General features: G+C 35.5%; 1 long non-coding RNA gene across 1 annotated transcript in view; it reads left to right on the forward strand.

The window, feature by feature from the left end:
* The window catches only part of LOC105234454, a 29,642-nt gene that overhangs the window by 626 nt on the left and 8,775 nt on the right, over positions 1–20,241 (forward strand). The window lies entirely within an intron of this gene.

The raw sequence follows: 20,241 nt of genomic DNA on the forward strand, positions 1-20,241 counted from the left end.
AAAGCAAAATAAAATGTGCTTCAATGTAAATGTTTGAGCACATGTATGAAGCAGTTACATTCTTGCATGCTTAATATAAATTTGTTTTGATATAGGATACATGAGATCAAAAGTCATTTCATATAGGAACAGAGTTAAGGATGGACATGCTAAATAAATATTTTAAATAAATAAACAAACAAACAAATAAATAAATAAAGTTCTGTAAGTAATTACAGACCGAGGGAAAGAAGAGGTGGAAAAACAGCTCGAGAAAACTGGCCAAAGCAAAAACAGACTGCCAAAGTGGAGAAAATAAGAACCATAGTCTCTCAAGTGATATTCTGAGCTGAATTTGAAACTGTAGTGTGAAAATTACTCCATTTGTTACAGTCGAGGATACTGCCATAAGCATACTATATGCTAAATCCCTTTTCAATTACATATGTAGCTGGAAATGCTAGAATATATTGAGTGGGTGGAATGTGCAAGTAAAACAGTTTTTAAAATGTCTTTGTTCCATTTAGACTTCCCTCTCTGTAAGATCTGTTACATTACTGAACTTCTAGAGTAATTTCTTATAAAAATGTTTTAGGATTATTACATATTAAAATACCACCACTTTATGTTTGTAACGATTTAGTTCAGCAAGATAGTTGGAAGTCCAGTAAGGTCAATAGTGCATACCTAATCATGAATTTCTGAAATGCCCCAGAAGAGGGTGTTACTACCCATGTTAAGAACTCTGAAGTCCCCAGTGTTTCTTTTGCCATCACAGACCCCTGCATTCTTGCCAAATGCTACCCTGGACTTTGTGTTTGTAATTCTCTTGGTTTTCATGTAGTTTTAATATGCATGCATGGATTTGTAAAAATATAACTAGTTTTGGATATTTATGAAATTCACATATATGTAATATCATACTATATTTTATTTTCTGGCATCTTGGTTTATGTCATACATGTTTGTGTTTATGGGAATCATCCATGTTGATGCTTGTAGGTCTAGTTAATTCATTTTGAGTGACAGTGTTCTATGGAATGAATATAACATATATATCCTCCTATCTGTGGGTGTTTGGGATGTTTCCAGGGTTTCTATTTTTATGTTATAAAAGTATCCTTATTAACATTCTTTTGCATGTCTTCTTATACCCATAGATGAAAGCTTCCCTGGGGTGTATATTTAGGAATAAAATGCGTAGGTTATGGAGTAGGCTTATATCTAACTTTAGTAGCTAATGCCAAGTGTCTTTTTTTTTCAAAGTGATTGTACTTATTTACAGTCTTAACAATGTTTATGTATGTTCCTATTGGTATACATCTTAACCAACACTTGGTATTGTAAGACTTTCCAAATTATTTTTTTATTGAAGAATAATTCACATATGTTTTGATTAGTTTCAGATGTGCAACATAGTGATTCAATGTTTATATACATGACAAAATGATCACCACGACAGGTCTGGGTACCATCTATAAGACTTGTATTTTTGATAATATATGATATGATATGAAATGGTATTTTGTAATTTCGATATTCATTCCCTCAAGTACTAATGGTATTGTCTTTTAAAATGACAAGAGCTATTTGAGTTTTGTACTTTTGTGAAATTCCTGTTTGTATCTTTTGCTCATTTTTCTATTGGGTTTTTACTGCTTTTCAATTCCTTGTGTGTTCTGGATATGCATCCTTTGTTGTCTATGTGGGTTGCATATATCTTCTCCCAGTTTTGGCTTGTCTTTTCATTTACATTATGATGTCTTTTAATGGACAAAATTCCAATTTTATTTAGTAAAATTGATCAAACTTTTTTAAAAAAGTGATTTCAGTGTTGGTGTTTTGTTTAAGCAACCACACCCTCCTGCAAGGTTATAAATTTTTTCTCCAATTTTTATTAAAGTTTAAAAACATTGTCTTTCCTGTTTAAACCATAAATCCATCAAGAATGGATTTTTGTACAAAGTATGAAGTAATCAATTGTCCCCTCACCATTCACTGAGTACCATTCTTTCCCCTCTGATATGCCATTCAGCACTGTCATATTAGGATATTACACAGAAATTTATATGTGTTTCTGCTTTCTATTTAACTGCATTCGTCTGTTTAGGTCCGTAACAATGACACACATTTTGAATACTAGAAAATTTTAATATGTCTTGATATTTTCTAACCCCCTCAAATATTCCACTTGAGGAGTATCTTAGTGAATTTTGGACCTTGACTCTTCTGAATGCATTTTATAATCCATTAATCAAGTGTAATCTCAATATGTTTTTATTTATAGAAGTCCTATTTGGCCCTTTTCCAGATCTGTCCCATCGTATTTGATGGTCTCTTGTTCCTAATTCATGCTTAGAATTATTTCTCTTATCTCTTTAAATATTTTAAACTTATTTTTTTGGTTGATTCCAATATCTGACTTCTCTGTAGATTTGATTCTTTGTTTCTACAGACTCACGTTCATTTTCTCCTTACCGTAGTTTGCATAGATCTAAGATGGGCCACAGCCTCATCCCAGGACAAAGTTGGGGAAACAAGATATTGCACTGATTCTTTGCAACTTCTCAGCTACTAGGTTAGGATTTCTTGATGTGTTTTCTAGGTTTTATTTTGTATATTTGGTCATCTTTTGTTCTAATTTCTATGTGCCAATATAATTTCAAAATTACACACCATTAGGTATTTCTTTTTCTTTCTCTTCTTTACTATGAGATAATACAAAGTAATGGTTAAGACTATAGACTCTATGATCGTACTGTCTGAATCTAAATCAAGACTTTAGCAATTACTAGCTCTGCCAAGTAAAATTTACCTAGATGAACCTCAGTTTCTCACATCATGTTAGCATAAATTTGATTGGTATATTGGGCTGCTGGTAGTATTGAATAAATGAATGCATGTGAAGAATGCATACAGCCTGGTACACAGTAACAACTCAGGAAGTATACATTATCATTAGGTTTTTTCCTTCCTCTAAGCCCCAAGTACTGAATCTTTCACACACTTGATATCAAATAAGGGTGTGGATTGATTGACAGCTGTTGTATGTCTGGTCCCTCTAACCCACTCCAGAAAGTGAAGATGAAGTACTGGAGAGAAAAAGGTTCGGTATACATTGTACAAAGAAGGGCCACCTGTAGGCTCAGATATATCTTAAGTGTGACGGCTCCTCAGGGCAGTCTGCCCATGTAATGATGCTCTTCTGCATTCCCAGGAGGTCTGAGGTATCGGGGCAGTGGGGACTGCAGCAGGGAGAAAGGGAAACATTAGGTTCTCTAGGAAGTACATAGATTGTTGTGGTAATTTCTACTGTGTTTTACCCTTAAATTCAGCCTCGAAAGAACAGATGAATCATCTTAACCATCTTTTCCTCCCTTTATTTCCAAAGAGATAAAATTACGAATTTAGGTTACTCTTAGTTTATTTTTGTTTAGAGTATTGAGAGAGAGAATGTGTATGATTTAAATGTGATGAGAAACGCCTGTTATTTTTTTTTCCTTAGCTGAAATTTAAACATTTTAGATGAAGTTCAACTTGAAAATGTAATTAAAAAAAAATTTTTTTTTTTTAAGATGTTTCTCCTGATATCCCCTTTCTTTTGGTTCTCCGGGAGCTACTTGCCTTGTGTTACTCATCTCTTTTGGTGTTTTGAAACTATGGGTCCTCACTAAAGCAAAAAGGATTTTGCAGCTCCCACTTTCTTTCAGCACTAGCTCAACTGGTAATTTTCTTGGGAATTATCATATAGTACTACTGTTAAAATATTCATTACACATTGAATCAGACCTCTCGGTATAGAATTATTCTGAATCTACTAATTAGTCAAGGTGAGACATTTAGCACATTACTTTTACTCAGTTTTATTACTATTATGACTAAGCTTATTATACCTGAGCAATTTTTAGATCCTTTAAAACAAAAATCTTGGCTTTTTGTTCCTTAAGAATCTACTTACATCCTAACTTTGGGCTTCATTTGTTCTTCTTTCTGTATTTTCTTGGAGTGTAAAGTTAGGTTGCTTATTTGAGATTTTGTTTCTTGAGGTTCAAATTTATAATGCTTAAGCTTACTGCTGTGGTTTATGCTTCACTCATGCATGTTGCACACATTTCAAAAGGAGTCGCAAAATAAGAATTTTCTAAAGATGTTTTGCGTGTGAAAACAGCATTGGAGAAGACTAATTTTGTAGTAAAAAATTGCCCAAATACATGTATGCCAGAGTCAATGCCTCACTTTCTCCCCCATTAATTTGCTGATTTATTTTTATCCCCCCTCATTATATGGAAAGATCTTTCTAGCTCTTCTCTTAGGACAAAGACTTTGAGATTTGTGCCTGAATCTGGGCTTATATTTGAAGGGGTCTGGAACTTAACAATGAAGAGATGACATTTTGGAACTCACTTCTCTTACAAACTATTCTTAGATTAAGGGGTGCCTGGGTGGCTCAGTCAGTTAAGTGGCTGCTTTCAGCTCAGGTCATGATCCCAGGGTCCTGGGATCAAGCCCCACATCGGGCTCTCTGCTCTTCAGGGAGCCTGCTTCTCCCTTTCCATCTGCCCCCTGCTCTGCTTACTTGTGCCCTCTCTCTCTCTGTGAAATGAATAAACAAATAAAATCTTAAAAAAAAAACTTTCTTAGATTTGAAGAAAGACAGAAACTGCTTTTAAATGAATAAATACCTTTTAACTGAATTCTTGAAATTACATTTACTAGCAATCACAGGAAAACTTACCATTTATTGAAATATATCACTTTTGTTAAATGATGACCAAATGCAGTGTTCTTTAATAAGGTAAATGATTGCATTATGGGTTAATCTTGAGATCGAGAAAACACTGGCAAGAGGAAATAGGAATTTGTTAGGGTGCTTCCATGTTTTTCGATTACAGTATCTTCCAATGCCCTCTCTGACGTGTTGCCTACAGTGTTCCTTCCACTAGTTCGGTAGGAATTTTGCCAAGATTGATCCTGTTTATCCAGTGTCAGTCAGTTCAGGAGCCTCACTCACCTCCCCACCATCTACCTCAGGGCTTCTGTGTACGAAGATGCCTTTGTCATTATCATCCCCGTGCACCCCAGTGTGGTGAAGGTGCGTATTTAAACACTGACTGCAATCTGCCGTAAGAAATATATTTAATTTATGTGTGTAATAGTGTACACATATATGTGTACTCACTGCAACTAAAACAAAATGTCCAGAAACAAGCATAATTTTACTATTCAATGTTTTCTAGATATTTCTATTTTATTTCATTAAAAATACTAGTTGGGACACACAAGATGAATTTAATGATCCATAGTTCAAAAGATGCTATTCTAAAAAATGTGTACATAAGAAAAATAGACATTTATGTGCTAATATGTTTCCCCTTTCTTTACTAATTAAAATTTATATTGCTGCCAGTCAGAACATAAGATAACCAGTTTGTCTACAATCAGGCGATAAAACTCATTCCAAAACAAAGCTCTCATTTTCATTTCTGTTGTTCTCTGTGCAATAATAAAATCTCCTATTGACCTGATACTTTCTCCCTAGGCCCCAGGTTTGAACTATCATCCCACAGGTTTATGCGAAGTATCTCATGGATCTTCGTATAGTTGGAAAAAATATACTTATCTAACATTTATAGTTTACTTATTGCTTTGTAAGCTTTGTGTGGAAAGTTTCTGACATTGAGGTATAAGACACACAAGGAGAAAAAGAAGTCTGCAGAGGAAAAGTCATAAGGAAAAAGATAAAATCCTTACATTTATATTGTGTGTATTAGTTTTCTTGGTTGTAATGAGAAAGAAAATACAAATCTATCTCCTCTGTGTTTTTGAGGGAGAAATTGCTGATGATTTGGCAGTGCTACAGCTGCTATTACCAGCCAGTCAGACTCAGTTATTGGCTGCTTCATTCACGTTTTGCTATTAGATGAGTTGAAATTGACCCTGGGGATGGAAAGTGCTTCTCACAGTTAGGTCATAGGGTTGTAGAAAAGAGCAAGAAGCTATCCTATAAACTCCCCATCACATGGTTCATCCAAGTACTCTTAGAATTTAAGGCAGGGGGTTCTCTTTCATTTTTCTCCTTTTTTGCTTGAACTTTTTCAGCAGTAAAGAAAAAGTAGATTTAAATGCCTAAGAGATGAAAAGCTTAAAACCAAGGTTATATTAAGAAGGTTCACATAACATCATGGCCCCATACTATTTTAGATGAAAATCAAAGAAATAATTGAAAAACTTACCCTTGACAAAAAATGATGTCACATGGAGTCTTTATTCAAGTCCCCAGTCATAACCAATATCAGCCCTTCAGTAGTCATATCTAGAATCAATTTGTCTGAAGAAATTCTATTTTGAGAATGTGGAAATAAAAATAATAAGATTTTAACACTTTATTCAAATAGCTTGCAAATTATGGATGGTATTTGGTTCAGCACCAGAATACCAAGGATTTTTCTAGGATATTTATACCAAGGGGTTTTCTTTTTTTAGAATTTTTTGCAAATGTACAATTTAAGGTTGACATAATTGGTATTGACTTTCTCATTCTATTCAGCTTGGGCCTTGGAATAACTATATCACGCAATCTATAAGATACAGACACCTTTTCTTCCACTATAGTGGAAGTTTTCAGAGTTCCAGAATTGACTCTAAAGTTATACATTTTCAAAAAACAGGAGCTTCCAATGTTTCAATTTTCTAGAGCTTCATAAAATGGAATGTCCTTGCTTATAAATGAGAAAGAAATGCAAACATGAAAGAAAAAGCACAGTAATCCCTTCCAAAGCATTGCAGATTATTTTGCTGATGTAAATAAATAGTATAAAGTCCAGTCACTTTACCTGGGAGCTTCCCCCACAGACTCTGCATGCTGCATCTCCTGGCACTCTATGTACTGTGTTGGGGCTTAACTTTGACACCAGAGGTCTGTTTCAGCTGTAAGCCTAGATGATTCCACATTACTGCCACTCATAATCACCATTTAATTAGTACTCTTCTATCTTTTGTTCTCCCTCATATTTGCAACCCCATCATACTCTTGCTTAATCCACCTTCTCACCACTCTTTCCTTTCAGTTTTAGCTTCTAGACCCTCTGTTCCACACTAAGCAAAGTGATCTAATTACTAAATCTTTTTCACTCAATACAAGTTTTATTTTTGTTTCGCTGACTAAACCCTGTCCCTCCTTGTGAATACAAATGGCTCTGGAGGACTCTAGGTAGAAGTATTCATTCTCTCAACACACCCTTTGTGGGAGGTTGAATGATGCCCCCCTCCATGCTATGCTTCTAGCCTTGAAGATGGAGGAAGGGGAACATGAGGCAAGAAATGCAAGTGACCTCTATGAACTAAAAATGCAAGGGAACAGATTCTCCCCTAGGTTTTGGACAGGATTACCGGCCTGCCAACATCTTGATTTTAACCCAGTGAAACTGATTCCAAACTTCTGACTTCAACAACTATAAGATGATAAGTTGCTGTTGGGTTAAATCACTTAATTTCTATGGTTTTTATTATAGCATTAATAGGAAACTGAGGCATCATATTCATCAACTTTTGTGGCAAAACAGCTCCCCCTCCCCGTTGAGGTTTATGACATCTGTTTATAAATCCTTAAACTCCCAATTTCTTGTCTCAGTCTTAGATGTTGACACCTGGCTCTTACCCATATTTTGCTCTCCCATCATCCTGGATAGATGGGAGTCTACCAGTTTTGTTCTACTCTGGATCCTTGTCTCCAAGAGCTACTATTTCACTTCTGTCTTACTTTACTTCATAATTTATCCTGGAACCCATGAACCTTTCTTAATTCCCTTGAATCCTCATCTTTCTGCTACTCTGTAAGTCCTCAGCCTAGAATTAATTTCACTGTCTGCCTCTTATATCGGAACTTTTGAGATTTTCTAGAATAAAATTCTTCAAATACATAGATTACTTAATACATATTCATGGTCTCCATAGTTATCCAAGTCTCTAAAACTGGTCATGGCTCATTTTACGTGGCCCCAAACAGCTCTGTCTTTCATTACCTGTAAGAATTGTGCTAAATTTTCACAAGTCTTCTCAAACCTCTACAAAAATGTTACCCTGTGGCAGATAACCTTAACATATCTTATGGATAAAATTAAGGTGAACAAATGTGAATTATTTTCTCTCAGGGATGCCTGAGTATGTAAGGCCCAGGGAAAGTCAGTTTTTGCAGGGTCTGTATTAGTAGAAACAATTTCATTTTTTAAAAAGGTATGTTAAAAAAATTAATGGAGTCATGTGAGATTTGGTGATTATTGATGAAGATTTAGAATAGTGGTTAGAGGGGAGGCGTCTGTGTATTTGCTTACTGTCCAGTCAGTGCATGAGAAGATTCTTCATAGTATCTGGTACCATCTCTTCCTGTTCAGGTCCAGGAAGTACGGCTTCATGTTCTTTATCATCAAATGAGCCATTTCTGATTAATTTCACGTCTCCCATCCTTAGTAAAAGGTAGCAGTCCTGTTATTACTCACAAAATTATATTAAAACAATAGCTATCTCATTGACTCCTCAGTTCCCAGATATCATTTATTTAATTCTGGTTACTAATAACTCATGATGCTAAATCATCCATAGTGTCACCCATGAATACTAGCTTCCCCATGACTCTCTTCAAGGTTGTTACTATGCTTTGTTGATGATGACTGCAAATCCAAATCTTACTGTAGTTTTCTGATTACATTAAGTTTACTATTCAGAATCTTATAAATATTGAATAAGACATATTCCAAGTATGTCTTTTTTTGAATTTCTCAGGTTATATTTATGGCATTCCAAATATGTGATTAATTTCAATTTTGATACACTTGAGTCTTCCACATATCATCATAGGGAAGAAGGATAAGAAATGACCCTTGGATAAAGCAAGTAGAGAAGTCCATTTCACACGGGGACACTCTATCCCTCTTCTAGTACAAGTCCAGTCACCATGTCAATGAGAAACATTGATTAGCTGTACCCTTTGGTATTATGAGCCGTGGTCATGAAAACCTTTAGAGGAGATAGGTGCGGCATCTCCCAAGGGCTGCTGGAAGCATGGCACAGATCCTATGGAGAGGGTAAGACGACTGCTTCTGAGCGCGGTTAGCGGAAGGCACATAAGATAAAGGATCACTAATGTCAATGCCACAGCCTTTGGTTACATTTGCAACCAAAGCAGAATATGATTGGGTCTGTGGTTCGAGCTCAAGTGTGGATGGGCGACCATCCTCATCAGTAGCCCAGAGTCCTGAACTTGTCCTGTGTCTGTTGTATCACTAAGAATCACCATGTCAGTGTCATTCTGGCAGCCCATTTTCACTCAGTCCCATGAAAACCAAAACAAAACAGATTATACCAGCCAACAAATGCAGTCTGCTTTCCTTGCTACCCTGCTGGAACTGGGACTAATGACAGAGCCCAGGGCAATCCCAGAGGCTTGGGTTCCAAAGCTCTTCAGGGCATTTGGTGGATCTCATGCAAGGAGCAGAGAGTCAGAGAGTGTATTTCTCTCTGTAAGGGGAGAAATAGGGCTCAGGATCCACATCTTCTCAGATGGTACTGCCATCCCCAGGCATCCCAGGGGACTTAGACAATTATGAGGAAAGTACTTCTGTTGACTAGGAATAGTATGGAACTTGGTCCAGACCTGCCTGCTGATGGCATTGCTGTCCTTGGCCAATTCCAAGTATTAGAGGGGGATTTGGAACATTTGTGGAAGTTATGCCAAAGCTTGGGATCTGCAGAGATCCAGAGTGGTACTTCCACTTGGCCAGGCCCAAGCATGGTATTTCCTCCAGTGCCCATTTCTTCCTTTCAAAATTAGTTATATCTATTTTCATCCTCACCACTGCTCTGTAAATTTCAGGGTTAGGTATCCTGCTTGCGGGTCAATTGCTCCATCTGTATTCTATTATTTTCTCTCATTGCCTTGGAAACCTCACTTCATCAGTTTTTCTCCTCTCTGCTATATCTTCAACTTTCCCCTTTCTTGCCTTTCCCTCATAGCCAGAAGTCTTTTGTTGATTATTTTCTTTCCAATTTTTTTTTCTCTCTCTCTCTCTTCAAATAGTCTTCATGAAAGAAAGGTTTATACTCATTTTTCCCCCTATGCTTTCTGTTTTTCTCTCAAGTTGCTGTTGTTTGGGTTTCTTCTACCCTAAGTGCCCTGACAAGTTATTAGTGACCAATGCATTATTGAACCCAATTATTTTAGATACGGTACTTCTCTGTTGCAATTTAAACTGTTGGGAGCACTTTCCTTGAGACTCACTTATTCTCTAATCTTTATCATACTGCTCTGACTATTCTTTTTCGGTTTCTTCATGGAATTCTTTTCTATTAATCCTTTGAGACTCTGTATTTGCTACTTGTATTAGTTTTCTACTCTTTCCTGATAAATGACCACAGACTTAGTTTATAACAACTCCCATTTATCATCTCACCATTTTGTAGGTTAGGAGTCCAGCCATGGGTTAGCTAGCTAGGTCCTCTCTTAGGTTCTCACAAGCTGAAATGAAGGCGTTGGTAGAACCATGCTCTTTTTTGGAGGCTCTGGGGAGGAATCTGCACCCAAGCTCATTCAGTTTGTGGTAGAGGTCCCCCATTTCCTTGCTGGCTTTCAGCTTGGGTCACTTCCAGATCCCAGGGGCTGTCCACATTCCTTGTCCTGTGGTCCCTTCTATTGCAAGCCAGCAACAAAGAACTTCCTTTCTATTGAATCCTTCTCAAACTTTATAAATTTCTTTCACCAAGAAGAGGCCACATGATTTTAAGGTTATGTTCTGCTAGGATAAATTTTCTTATTTTAAAATCAACTGACTTGGAACCTTAATTACATCTGTAAAATACCTTGCCACATAACAATCACTAGAGTGGTATCTCATCATATGCATAGGCCTGGATGCACTCAACATGAGAGGATTATACGAGGGAGTGAATCATTAGAGATCTTAGAATTTCTGCCTACCTCACTGCTCTTTCACATCTATCTGTTTTCTTGAGATGGTTTCAATTACCACCTATAAGCTGATGAATCTCAAATTTGTATCTTCAGCCCCAATCTCCCATGATTTTAGGCTTTGACATACCAGCAGACCTTCAGATGCCAACTGTTTGTATTTGCAAATCTCATAACTATTTTACATTTAACATGTTTTAGAGTGAATGCATTCTTTTATGTTTCTCCTTTATCATCCACACCTCCTTCTGTATTCCTTGTCTCATTTAAGTTATCAAATCGCTGACACCAGAAATCTTATGCTTATTCTTTGCTTCCATTTCCTGCATATTAATACATACACATAATGTGTACATTAAGGTATATATGACCAATTTCACTTTCACAGCATCTCTTCAATATCTATAAGCCTCTCTTTTCCATATTTACCACCATTTCTCTAGTTCAGATTCTCACTTATCTTGAATATTATACATTTTCATTGAAGTCTAACATATGTACAGAAAAGTACACATATCATAAGTATTCGGCACAATTAATTTTACAAAGTCAGTGCACTCATGTAACTGGCTCTTGTGGATATGCAGCTATGCAATGGATACAGGAGAGACTGGATCTCAAAGGATTCTCTGCGATGCCTCCTAGTATTTCCATCTCCAGCATAAAATTTAAAGGACAATTACAACGACCAAAGAAATGCAAGATCATGGAGGATTTAGATACTTTAGATCCTTCAGGAATAAAGATTTAGGTCAACCTACAAAGGTGTAAACATTCACCACTTAAACATTGGTTCTTAAACATATTTTCTGTTTTTTTCTTCTTGTCTCTCTTACCTCTTGCTATTTTATATAAAATTGTTATTGGTGGTTAGCTTTAAAATTTAGTTATTTGGTAACAGGACATTCAGAGAGAACACTGACTAAATTTGAGGAGCAATTAATGCTCAGATATAGATACTGTGACTATCTCAGGGCAGTGGATACAATGACTATTGGGACATGATGTGTTTTCACTTTTGGAAAAGGGTAGGAGGTCTTCGTATGTGGCATAGGTGTATCTTGTTAGGTGAAATGAAGTTGTTCTGTTAGTGAATAGATGTTTAAATAAATGTAAAAAAGGTGTGTAAAAGGGATACTGAGTAGTCAAAGGGCCAGAACATGCTGGTTATTATGCTGGTGTGTCTCACTGACTCATCTTTCTATACTTAGTCTTTTGATGCTGGATCCTCCTGCAAACCACATGTCCTTTGTTCAGTGACTCCTCACTAGAGAGAGGGACATTGAAAGGTTGGATGAGGGAGAAGGGGACCTCCTTCCTCTGTTTGCTTCTTGTTCCTGTCAGTACCAGTTCAACAGTGGCCCTTTAGGCTGGCTGTAATAGTTCCATTTTGTAGTTTTGCCCATACTTTCTAAAAACAGACTCGTATTCTCCTCTCACGCATCATGTGCATATTCCCTTAGCCAACTGGCACTCTTTCCTCTGTGTGAGTTCTGCAAGTTCTCTTATCTCAAACCTGTAAGCTTTAAGTTGTAAGAATTTTAACCTCTTTTCTTTCCTCTGTCAGTGTTTTGGGTGAAAACTTTCAGAAGTTACTGCATCCGTAATGTCTCCTTCCTGTTTTCTTGTTTCCTTCCTTCCTTCCTTCCTTCCTTCCTTCCTTCCTTCCTTCCTTCCCCTTTTACTATTTTTCAAATTCTATGTTTTTAATTTTCAAATCAATTTTATGTAGGTATAATTTGCATGCAATAAAATTCATGCATTTTTACTGTGCAGGTGAGTTATAGTTCACTAGTTAATTGGTGCACTAGTGCAATCAAGATATAAAATACTTCTAACACCCCAAAAAGTTCTCTTTTGCCCTGGCAGTGAATTGCCACCTACTCCAAGCCCTAGGCAACCTTTCATTTTTTTCACCACTGTATATTCATTTTGTCTGTTCTAGAACTTCATTTAAGTAGAATCATATAGTGCACACTTTTTGTGTCTGTATTCTTTTACTCATAGTGATGTTTTGGGAATTTATCCATGTTTTGCACTGATTAATAATTGATTCCTTTTTATGGTTGAGTAGCATTCTATTGAATGAATATGCCAAAATGTGTTGTTTATTCATTCACCTGTTGATAGACATTTGGATTATTTCCAGTTTGGTGCTATTATGAATAAAATTGCTATAAGCATTCATATTCATATTTTTTGTATGTTATGTATTTTCATTTCTCTTGGGTAATACCGAGGACTGGGATTGCTGTATCATATGGTAAATATATGTTTAATTTTATAAGAAACTGCTAAACTATTTTCACAGGTGTAAAACAAAATGGTTTTACACTCTCATCAGCAATGTATGAGAATTCTGGTTGTTACACATCTTCATCAACACTTGATATTGTCAATGAAAAAAATTTTAGTTATTGTAGTTAGCATTTAGTGGTTTATCATTGTGGTTTTACTTTTTTCATTCTTCTAATGACCAGTGATGCTTAATATGTTTTTGGTCATTATTAGCTATTTATGCATTTTATTTTGTGAAGCCTTTCTTAAAATCATTTGTCCTTTTAAAAATCTAGTTGCTTATCTTCTTATTACTGAGCTGTAAAAATTCCTCTGGATATCAGCCCTTCATCAAACATATTTTCTTCCAGTCTGTGGCTTGCCTTTTAATATTTGAAATGGTATCTTTCCAGGAGCAGATGTTTTTAATTTGGATGAAATCCAGTTTATCAGATTTTCTTTTTTTTTTCCTTTTATGGTCATTGTTTTCTATATTCTAAGAAATCTTTACCTAATTAAAGTAGTGAAGACCTTTTCCTGTTTTCTTCAGAAGCTTTTAGCTTTAGATATACAATCCACTTTGAGATTTTTTTTTTCCCCTTTGTGGTACAAGTGAAGGGTTGAGTTTATTTTCCTAATGAATATCTAGTTGTCCCTGTACCATTTGTTAAGGAAGCTGTCCTTTCCCATTAATTTACCTACCATGGTGTCTTTTTTAAAAATTAATTGGTTATATATGTGTGAGCCTATTTCTGGACTGTGTATTACTTTTCATTGATCTGTATGTCTATTTTAACACCAACACCACATTGTCTTGGTTACTATAGCTTTATAGCAAACCTTTAAATCACATAGTATCACTCCTTCAAAAAATTTTTTTCAAAATTGTTTTGACTATTCTAGATTCTTTGCACTACCACGTAAATTTCAGATATAGTATATAAACTTTTACAGGAGAAAACCTGCAGGGGTTTTGTTTGAGGTACATCAAATCTATAAACTAACTTGGGGGAAAATTGACATCTTAACAATAGTGAGTCTTCCAATTCATGGAGGTGATATATAATTTATTTAGGTCTGCTTGAATTTTTCTTAGCCTTGTTTAGTAGCTTACAAAGTATACAGATTTTGCACATATTTTGTTAAATATTCCTAACTTTTTTTTGATATTTTTGATCCTATATCATGCAAATTATCAAGCCTACTTATTAATTCTAGTAGCTCTTCGTCCCCCAGATTCCTTGGGATTTTCTACATACAAGATCAAGTTGGTGCAGTTACAAATTGTTTTACTTTATGTGTTCCAGTGTTCCAATCTGTATGTCTTCATTGCTTTTTCTTGCCTTATTACACTGGATAGGACCTCAAGTGCAGTGTTAAATAGAATTGATTATAGCAGACATCCTTGCCTATTTCCCAATATTAGAGGAAAGGTTTTCATATTTTCGTCTTCAAACATGATGTTAGCCATAGTTGTTTTTTTTTTTTTAAATAGGTGCTGTATTATTCCCCCCACCCCACCAATACCACAAATTAGGTGCTTAAAACAACAGAAATTTATTCTCTTAAAATCTGGAGGCTAAAATTCTGAAATCTAGATGTCAACAGGGTCACACTCTTCCTAAAAGCTCTAGAAGAAGAGTCTTCCTTGCCTCTTTATGGCTTTTAGAGGAGAAAATAGTCATATGAAGGCAGAGGGAAAACTTTGAGTGATGCAGCTATAAACCAAGATATTCCAAGGACTGGCCATTTTCTCTTTGTGTGTGTTTTCACATTGACTTCTCCATGTCTTGACATGGTTGTCTTACAGGGACATCAGTCATTAGATTTAGGGTCCACCCTAATCTAATATGACCTTATTTTAACTTAATTACAGTTGCAAGTACCGTATTTCCAAATAAGCTCGCATTCACAGGTAGCAGGGATAAGGACTTCAGCATATCCTTTTGGAGTCGTAATCCAACCCACAACAAGTGTCTTTTATTGGGTTGAAAAGTTCTCTTGTATTCCTAGTTTGCTGAGTGTTTGTATTATAAATGGGTATTGAGTTTTGCAAATGCTTTATCTGAATTTATTAAGATGAGCGTATCAGTTTTCTCTTTTAAAACAGTAAAATGCACTGATTAATATTTTACAATATATTATGGAAATTTTTAAACAATCAGCAAAGTTGAAATAATTTTACAGTAAATATTGGTATACACATGATTTGTATTCTACCATTGGTATTTTACTAAATGTGTTTTATTACACCATATATTTCATTGCCTATACTTCTGCCTTTCATTAATCCATCTTTTGTTGATGCATTTCAAAATAAATTACAGATACCAGTACACTTTTTACTAAATACTCCATCATGCATACAATTACTAAAGTTCAGTCTTTGTGTAATCTTTTTACTCTTGAGAGAGTATACATATAGCAAAATCAGTTTCAAGCAGATTGTGGATGCATAGGTGAAAGCTTAATACAATGTTTCTGTAAGTAACATAAGATAATATTTTCATGATATTGCAGTAAAGAATTGTTTCCTTAACAGGATATAAAATGTCTTAATTATAATTGAAAAACATTGTAGTTAATTAGTAAAGATTCTTTCTATTCGTGAAAAGATGCTATTCAAGGAATAAAGATGTAAACAACAGAGTGGAAGGAGGTATTTGCAATGTACTTCATAAAGAATATGTTTTATGATAATATAAGAATTCTTGACAGACAATCCAGTGTAAAACAACAACAACAACAACAGAAGTATGAAATAGGCCCTCCACAAAATGGCATACCCAATGACAAATGAAAATATTAAATCATGTCCAATGTCGTTAATAATTAAAGTATAAAGAGAAACACCTAAAAGCCACCATAATAATGAAATAAAAAACAATGACTACATTCAGTGTTGGTAAGGATGGAGAACAATGAGAATTCTAATATACTGCTAATCAGAGTATAAATTTTTACAACCACTTTGAAAAACTGTCATTATCCAGTAACATTGAACATATACATACCTTATGACAAGTAAGTTTTACTAGTAGGTACATATCCAATAGAAATATGTGCAAATATTCACCAAAAGTTATATTTAAAGAAGTTCACATCAGCATTATTTGTAATAGCCCCATATTTGAAAAACCCAAGTGTTCATCAATAATGGATTTAAAAAATTACATATTTTCATACAACAGGATACTAAACATCAATGAAAGTGGAGTAATAATAGCTACAGGAAACAACACAGATGAGTATCACAAGCACAATTCTTAGTGAAAGGAGACTTACACAAAAGAATACATCCTATGTGCTTTCATAGAAAGTTCAAAAACAGGCAGAGGTAATCAATGGCGTTTGAGATATAGGAGAGAGAGGAATTGGGAGGGGATGCAAGAGAGGCTTCTGGGGCAGGGTAGCTGTTAATGTTATATTCTTTAATCTGGTGGTGGTTACATTATTCACACTGCAATAATCCATCCAATTTATACAGTCTTCTGGAACCATTTCATCCTTCAAAAGAGAATTAAAAAATAAATAACTGTTTATATCATGCTTGCCCTTATTCCTCCTCTTTACTTGCATTGGTCACCAAGACGTCTCACAATGTGGCACCTATTTTTCAACACTTTTCTCTTTGTCTTTTATGCTCTAGCCACACTGGGCATCCTGTCATCCTTGAACCCACACAGAATATTTCCACTTCTCTGCTTTGGCTCATCTGGCCCCACTCCTTCAGCCTCCAAACTGCCTCTGGTCATTTTTAGAGTCCCGTGCCAAATGCTACTTCTCATTCAAAATTTTCCTGATCCTTCCGTTTCACATTCATCTTTTTTTTCCCTGATATCCCGTGCTATTTTCTACTTCTCTTTTGATCGTCCTATTCCAGTTTTCATGATAGTAATTTCAGCATTTGCCCTATCCTATCTCCCATCCAAATCCCAGTTAAGGGAGAAAGTATGAAAAACTAAAGTATGAAATAAAAAATAAGTGTATGGACCTGGGATTTAGACTAATTTTTAATGGACATTTATTATGGAAAGCTTCAATATGTAATAAAATAAAAAGAATAATATAGTAAATTCCCATGTACCCATCACCTAGTCTCAGCAATAATCATAATTCTGGCTCAATTCAGTTTTGAATCCCTTATTAACTGACTCACCATGGGCAATTGAGATGGAAATGAAAGTATTGCCTGTAGGGTGGATATAAAATTCATAGAAACAAGGGTAAATTTGGACTTGGGCATAGTTATATGTTTAATAACTTTTTTTTTATTTGCATACATGAATTTGCATTTGACTTCTTTTAACTTTAATATTATTGTTCTAACAGCTTGGTTTTAAAGTTTTCTATCCTTCCTTATAGATGAGAGCCCAAATGGTTTAACTCATTTTCATAATTGGATGAACAAATGACATTATTTTCTACTTTAGAATAGTGTGATTTTCAGGGCGCCTGGGTGGCCCAGCCAGTTAAGTGTCTGCCTGCGGCTCAGGTCGTGATCTCAGGGTCCTGGGATCGAGTCCCACATCGAGCAGGGAGCCTGCTTCTCCCTCTCCCTCTGCTCCTCACCCCACTTATTCTCTCTCTCTCTCTCTCTGTCTCTCAAAAAAATAAATAAAATCTGAAAAATGAAAAGAAGAATGTGATTTTCATCTTCCCTTTCCTTACCTCTTCCTCTCTTTGCACCTTCACTTCTTCCTTTCTTCTGACATGTTCTCTGGGGCTACATTTTCAGGGCATTCAACTCTGAAAAACAGAATACCCAGGGGATTTCTGGAATGTTAAAGATAATGGGACTTCAAAAAAATAAAGTGAATTTCCCACTCCCATCCCTTTGAATTGTGTGTGTTTATATAGTGAATCACAAGTGCAAAATGTATTATAAAATTGGAAGAGAGTCCTGGGTTACTATGTGCTAAGAAACTAACGTTTAAATACTTATAAAAAAGTGATTTTTCTTCATTGTCATATTGAAGATTACTTTCAGTGAAAGAGATAAATTAAAATTCATGTTATTTTAGAACTGGGGGTTTTGGAACCTAATAGAATGGACAGAGAATACTGTCTTTGTGAGATCTTTTAAGCAAGTTTTTCACACATTTTTAAGCATATATATTTAGGAAGTAACAATGTACTATGGGAAGAATAAATAAGACTTTTGATAATTTAACATTGTAGGGTCTTAGTTTTTCTATCTAGGAAATAAAAGGAATATTTTTCTTCTATAAATTAATAAAATGAAAAATAAATACAAATCTAGTAGGCACCAGTCATCCTTTATTACATCTATTACTGAATAAGTATGCAAAGAAACATCGTTCTCACTTTTCTTACACTAAGCTTATTTATTAAATAATTGCAACCACACTCCCAACAAACTGTATGAGCAATATATGTCAGCAGCCAGGTATACAGTAAACTCTGTGTGATAATAAATAGGTTTAATTTTAAGTGATTAATTAGTTCCTTTTAGAATGCTTAAATATTAGAGTGACACTCTCGGCGTTTTGTGAGTGGAGGGTGAGGGAAAAGAGTGGTGAATAAGTAGTTAATAATGTATTTTCCATGGATCTGTACAAACCCCCCCAAGTAATGGTGGTCATGAAAAGTATTAAACTGCAGTCCATGGAAGTTGGTTTGGGTGATGTGTGAACACAGTATACATGGGTAACCGTGTTTCTTTTTAGCATTCCTGAGATGTTTCATTTGTTAATATTCACTTCCCATAGAGAAGCCTGTCTTTTCAAAGGCTTTTCAGCACAACATACATTTTTCCCCTTCAAATTATTTTCATTTTCCGCTGAACCTTGCTGAGCAAGTTGACATTTTGTGCTTCCCAGCCTGTGTGACTCACTCGCACATTTTGTTTTGTCCACACTGGTGCAGTGACTCTTGCCATCCCCACTAACACAGTCATTATTCTGGCTTGCGCTTAAATTGAACGGTTGATTAATGCCTGCTCCCTCTCATCTGCAGCGAAGCAAAAGCATTTGTACAATCATTTTAACAACCACATTACAGATCAGAAAGATAGACTACAAATATTAAGGCAATATTTGTTCCAGAGCAGCAAAGGATTTTAATGCTACAGTGTTGCTAGGCAAAGGAAAGACAGGGAGATAACCGGAGGTGAAAACCAGATGATTTAGTAAAGCCTTTTTAAAGAGCATATCTGAAAACATTTGATAAAATCATTTTGCATTTAGCTCATTTTAGTTTCAGCATATAGTTTTTAATGTCTTTTTCCAATGTCTATTTACTGAACTAAGGTTAATGAAATGAAAATGTAGCTCTTTGTAGTCTTTAGTAAGAAACAAAGCAGTTGTTTTAAATGACTTGAAAACAAGAAAACCCTATATGGTTGATCCTTAAACAATATGGGGTAAACTTCATGGGTCCACTTACATGCGGATTTTTTTCAATAAATACCACACAGTACTGTAAATGTATTTTCTCTTCCTTACGATTTTCTTAATAACTTTTTTCTCTAGCATATTTTATTGTAAGGATACAATATATAATACATATACAAAATATGTGTCAGTCGACTTCGTTTATCATTAAGGCTTCTGGTCAACAGTAGGCTATTAGTAATTAAATTTGGGGGCAGTAGAGAGTTATAAGTGGGGTTCAAGATGGTGACATAGGAGACTCTAAATTCACCTTCTTCAAAGAACACACCAGTTGCACTTAGTAATAGAACAGTTCCTCCTGGAGAAGAACTGAGGGCTGACTGGACAGATACCCTGAAAAGCAAAGACAGAGAGAATGGCAAGAGAACAGCAAGAAAGACAAAGATATGGTAATAAAGGGAACACCCATTCCTGATGCTGTGAATGGCAGTGGGAAAGGCTAATACTGAGGGACTGGGAAGAGATCCCTCTGTTCTTAGGCACAGAAAAAAACCCACAGTTTAAAAGAGCAGCTAGTGTATAACAGAGACAACACTAGAACTCTGCCAAGTGGTAGAGGACCTGCAGGAAAGCTCCCCAGATCAGACGGACTGGAGAACAGCACAGTTT

The sequence above is a fragment of the Ailuropoda melanoleuca genome, chromosome 1 (assembly GCF_002007445.2).
Source record: "Ailuropoda melanoleuca isolate Jingjing chromosome 1, ASM200744v2, whole genome shotgun sequence".
Lineage (NCBI taxonomy): Eukaryota > Metazoa > Chordata > Mammalia > Carnivora > Ursidae > Ailuropoda > Ailuropoda melanoleuca.